Source organism: Muntiacus reevesi, chromosome X, assembly GCF_963930625.1.
Source record: "Muntiacus reevesi chromosome X, mMunRee1.1, whole genome shotgun sequence".
NCBI lineage: Eukaryota > Metazoa > Chordata > Mammalia > Artiodactyla > Cervidae > Muntiacus > Muntiacus reevesi.
The window spans coordinates 91,389,413-91,395,412 of record NC_089271.1 but is presented as its reverse complement, the minus strand read 5'-3'; positions in this window follow the sequence as shown (position 1 = coordinate 91,395,412).

The following is a 6,000-nucleotide window of genomic DNA, read 5'->3' as shown; positions in this document are numbered from 1 at the left end:
TATGTGACCTGTTTTAACTTGTAGAGCTTGTAAAGTCTTCTTTTTAACCCAATGTTGAGAAATTTTATGAAACTGTGTCTCTGTGTGGGTCCATTTTCATCCATCAAGGATATTTCAACCTGAAAACTCATGACCTCCACTTTGGGGGAAATTTCTTGACTATATTAAATATTTTATTTCTGTCATTTTCTCTTCCATTTAGAATGCCTCCTATTCAGCTATTGATCTGCTGGACAAGTCCTCTAATTTTCAAATAATCTTTCTCCTATTTCAATCTTTGTTGTTCTGCTCTACTTTCTGGGAGTTTCCTTCAGCTTTACCTTCAACATGCCTATTGAATTTTTCCTGCTTTTATATTCTTGTTTCCAGAGAGCTCTTTGTTAATCTAATTTTTCCTTTTAAAAAAGTGCCACTCATTCCTCTTTATGGCTTCTCTTAACTCTAGGGATACTAACAATAGTTTTTGGTTTTCTATTAAAAAAAAAGTCTTTTATTCTCCTTTGTAGCAAACACCTATGGCAACCCACTCCAGTACTCTTGCTTGGAAAATCCCATGAACAGAGGAGCCTGGTAGGCTGCAGTCCAGGGGGTCGCTAAGAGTTGGACACGACTGAGCAACTTCACTTTCATTTTTCACTTTCATGCATTGGAGAAGGAAATGGCAACCCACTCCAGTGTTCTTGCCTGGAGAATCCCAGGGATGGAGGAGCCTAGTGGGCTGCCATCTATGGGGTTGCACAGAGTCGGACACGACTGAAGCAACTTAGCAGCAGCAGCAGCAAATACCTGGTATGCATTGCTTCACATCCTCTCAGCCCACAGTTTAGCCCAGCCATTGCTATGGCAATTCGTTTTTTTCACAGGAGTAATCTGACAGTGCCTCACTTTAGCTGCACCAAGCATTGCTTTACACCCTAGGGCTCTTCTGACCTACATTTATGTTTGAGGAAATCAGCTCTCCACTGCAGCCTACACAACCTAGAAGTGCAAGGTAGTTGACATCCTTGACCAATGAGGGATGGGAGCCATTGGATTAATGCTCTCCTTTTTCATACCTCAGGAGGATAATTCTGAGGTAGGCTAAACATAGCTCCTCAGAAGGCACTGGCAAGATAGAACCCCAGTTGTCAACAGCAGTGACTACTTGATAATACATCCTTTTTTTCTTTCCATTTTACTATCCCAAGTCTCCATTCTTGTTTCCTGGGATTACATCCCAAAATAGATCACCTGCAGATAAGTCTACCTCAAGCTCTGCTTCGGGGTAGAGGAAACAGAAAAACTTTACATACCATTTTTGCTATGTTGGCCATTATCTGTCATATTAGAGACTTATTAGATCAGATCTAATAAGTACTGATCTTACTGTACTGATCTTTGGCCATCTGATTATAACTAACAACAGGAAACTCAAAAGCTAATTGAAATTCAAAGCCTGTAGTTGGTGTTAATTGTGACACTCACTGTAGGATAATGTAGTCAGGCCATTTCATTGGGGAACACGTGACATCAATATATTTAGGTCTTTATTTTGGGGCTCTTATGATTCTCCAGAGAAGAGTCTTTCAGTCTCCTATCTGGAGGACACATACATGGTCACCAGCTTTCTGGAAACTGAATGGAGAAGAGGAATAAAGTATCAGTATTCAGTATGTAAACGTTCACGTAAGAAAGAGTTAGTCGCTCAGTCATGTCTGACTTTTTGTGACCCCTTGGACTGTAGCCCGCCAGGCTCCTCTGTCCACGGGATTTTCCGGGCAAGATGACTAGAGTGGGTAGTCATTCCTTTCTCCAGGGGAATCTTCCTGACCCAGGGATTGAACCCAAATCTCCTGCATTGCAAGTGGATTCTTTACTGCTTGAGCCACCAGGGAAGCCCAAACATTCACTTAATCTCTATGCTTATGGTTGGATAACTTTGTCCTCAATTGTATCCTCCACCCCTGGCTGGAGGTTCTCTGTTTTATCTTTTCCATAAAAGAAATCTCCAATCTTTTGCTAGGAAAAAGGACAGTTGCTATATGCATGAAATGAAGGAAGGATTCTGGCGGTTTGCTTCTTAGACTTTCAACCAATGCCCCTATTTTCAGCCTCATCTTCATTCCCACTTTCAAAGGAACTGTCAATTCCTCAGCCCTTTCGGGGGGTGGGGTGGGGCAGTGCAAATTGTTTATTATTATTATTATTATTATTATTAGTTGGAGGTTAATTACTTTACAATATTGTAGTGGTTTTTGCCATACATTGACATGAATCAGCCATGGATTTACATGTATTCCCCATCCCGATCCCCCTCCCACCTCCCTCTCCACCCCATCCCTCTGGGTCTTCCCAGTGTTTTTTTCTCACTATTGTTATATATATTCAGCCTTGTCAAATCTGCTGGGTAAATTACCCAATTCACCATTTGCTTTCCAGCTCTCAAAATACTATCTATGCAGTCTTTTATCCTGTTTTTTTTTTTTTTTGGTTCTTGTGGGTTATGCCTTTTTAAAAAAATCCCTTCACTGTCATTTTTACATATTAAAAACACTTATTCTGGATACTAATCCTTTTGTTATTATTTTGCAAGTCTTGGAGGTTTTCTTTCATTGTCATTTAAATGGATCTTGGTGAAGGAGCAAAACCGAATTCATATGTTCAATCTGCCAGCCTCAAGTAGAACCATGCTTTGCTTTTACAATTTTTTAAAATACATATTTTCACATACAAGTGAACATTTCCAGAAGCGTAAAAGTCTAATGGAAAACATCTTTTTGGTCCCAGAGTCTTTCCAGAACACTTTGGATCACACCTTTTTGACTACCACTGAAACATCAGTTCCGCTGTGGAGAACTTCAATGAACTGCAGTAGCCAGCATGTATCATGGATAGAAAGAACTGATAGAATACTGTGAAAATTTGCCATTACATTGGAAAGTGCTTTCAGTTCCTGTCTCAGCTTGCTAAGTCAGGGTTCCTGCAGAGGCTGAATAGACAATGTTTGCATGACATGATTTCAGGAAAAGGTCTCACTCTCAAGTTTGTATACTCCCTTCATTCTGCTATAGCCACCCTCCTTGGTGCCTGAAATCCTTTTAGCCAAAGACACTCTTTCTTTTCACAATCAAAGGGCAAACTCTCCAGGAGAGGAATGTGATGATATATGGTCACAAGAGGCTACTGATGGGTGCAGAGACCACCAGAGTTCTGAGTATTTGAGGTCAGAGAGAAGGCACCTTGAAGAAGGGCTGGGAGCATAAGAATAAGGGGAGGTCTAGAAAAGGGAAGCTTGGAATATTGGAAGTGAATATTTGAAGTTTTCTACTTCACAGTGCTGCCAAAGTTGGCAGGGGTGGAGCCTCAGCCTGTTACAGTTTAGAAAACACTTTCTTCACACTTATGAAGAGTCAATATTTCAATTCTTATGCCTGCTGACCTGCAATAAGATGGTAGGAGTCCAGGGAGACATGTGGAGAAGCAGCGAATGCAAATGAAGACAAGTGCCACAGATGGAAGAAATATCAACCACAATAACAATGATGCATTTGTCTTTTGGATACCTCCAGTGAGGTTATTTCAAAGTTGACAATAGCAAACAGAAAATAAGTATTTCAGGGAAGTTTAAAGATGCACTAATGTACCATTCGGCCTTGTGCTTACTAGTCTATGCCCTTCAGTCACAGGGCCATAAGCAAAATCACATGGTTGGTATAGACAGCAGACAATGTAGACTCGTTTGCAATCAGGCTGTCAGGGCTGTTTAATGTGTTTCGGAACGTACTTCAACCTCAGGCAGCTTGTGACGTGGCTCATAACAAGACAAAGCTTGCCACATTACTTTGGTCCTCATTACTGTCAGGCAACCCATTTGTTTTTAGCACAGGCTATGTATAGGGAAAATAATGGGATGCAAGCTCTGGTATGTATCTGTGGGATGAATGGTGAGGAAGGTGAAGTCTCTCCTGTGCCATGAAGGCCAGAGTTACCAATTTGATCTGCACTGGCTATATGGAGAAATATAAAGAGGTCTGACCTCTCATGCATTGGTGATGGGAATGGAAAATGGCATAGCCCCTATGGAGAGAAATTTGTCTCAATCTAGTAAAATTAGAGTGCATACATAAATCAATCACACTTTCCAGAAACTATTCCAAAGGCATACTGGGGGAAAAAAGCAAAAATGGCATACGTTCAATGTATTCATTGTGATATTATCTGTAATAGCAAAAGACTGAAAGAAACCCAGTACATCCATGAAATGGAATAATATTCAGTTACTTTGGCTACCTGATACAAAAATCCAGCTCATTAGAAGAGACTCTGATTCTGGGAAAGACTAATGGCAAGAGGAAAAGGGTGTAACGGAGGATGAGATGGTTGGATGGCATCACTGACTCAATGGATATGATTTTTAGCAAATTCCAGGAGACAGTAAAGGACAGAGACACCTGGCGTGCTGCAGTCCATGGGGTTCCAGTCAGACATGACTTAGCAACTGAACAACAGTTACAAAAAGGGATAAAGAGAATTTTTATGTATTGACATAGAATGATCTCCAGGATATATTAAGTGATATAAAAGTAAAATAGAGAAGTTTCTATAGTTTGCCATTTTTCTGTACAAAAAGGGTAGAAATCATATTTGCTTATATTTTTCAACAAGAAATATCAATAGTATAAACTGAGCTCTTTAAAAAAACTGGGAGAAAGAAAGAAGAGTGCAGTGATAGGAATGGAAGCTAAATTTCTCTGATTGTACCTTGTTATCTAGTTTTGATGTTGGAAGCCTTATTAAAAGTAAAATTAAATCTGAAGTAAAATAAAAAAGCAATCCTTAAAAACTGAAAACAAACTGAAACAATTGAACCTCAAGTTGATAGCATAATCACACAAAGAAGAGAATCATGTCAAATGACTATAAAAAACAGTATTTTGGCTGTGTATTCCTAGAAATATATGGTCTAAGAATAAAATGATCCACAAAGATGGGAATTTGGCTCCCAGTGCAGGGGACATGTGTTTGATCCTTGGTCTGGGAACTAAGATCCCACAAGCCTTGCAGTGTGTCTTAAAAAAGAATCCCACGAAGAAATCTTAAACTGCTTTCAGTAGTTTTATTTTTAATCTAATATTGGCATGTTATTTTTAAATTACTATTGGCTTTTTTACAAGAAAGCAAATAAGTATGATGTATTTAGAAACCAAGATTATTGGGGTAAGAGAAAAAAAGATAAAAGTACAAAATAAAGAAATTAGGTAAAACCCTATACTATTATATTTGAATTGGAAATATTATAAACTCATATTTTTTATGTTTTCAAAATATTTTCTTTAGCTTTATCCAGTGACAAGCCTAGAAGGAATGACAGCTCAGTAGCAACAAATGTCCAGGTCTGAGTCAGTAAATGTATAAGATGAGCCTGAGACATCTTGTAGCAAAAAGCAAGGAAACTATCAAAGATTACTGGGATTCTGTCAAAAGGAAAACAAGCCATTTTGAAGGAGATTCCACTGGCCAATGATGAGACAATTTGTGCATTAAAAGTAATGAATGGATATCTGCTTTTTTAATTTATTTATTTTTAATTGGAGGATAATTGCTTTACAATATTGTGTTCATTTCTGCCATATATCAACATGAATCAGCCATAGGTATACATATGTCCCCCCTTCTTGAACCTCCGGGTCCCACCCCCCATCCCATCCCAACCCTCTAGGTTGTCACAGAGCACAAGGTTTGAGCACCCTGCATCATACAGTAAATTTCCATTTAGCTCAAGCATATTAAGAGCTTGGAAGTGGAATTGCCATCCTTACAAAAAAATTTTTTAAACAATGGAGGGCACCAAAAATGGTGGAGTAGGTAATTCCAGGGTTCAGTCCATCTACAAAAGCAACTAATAAGCTATCAAACTTTCAGAATCAAATTTCTGGGATCTCTGGAATCTAGTAAAGAAAGAAAAACTCATACCAACCATGGGAAAGCTTAATGAAAAAGATGCTACATCACGAGAGGACA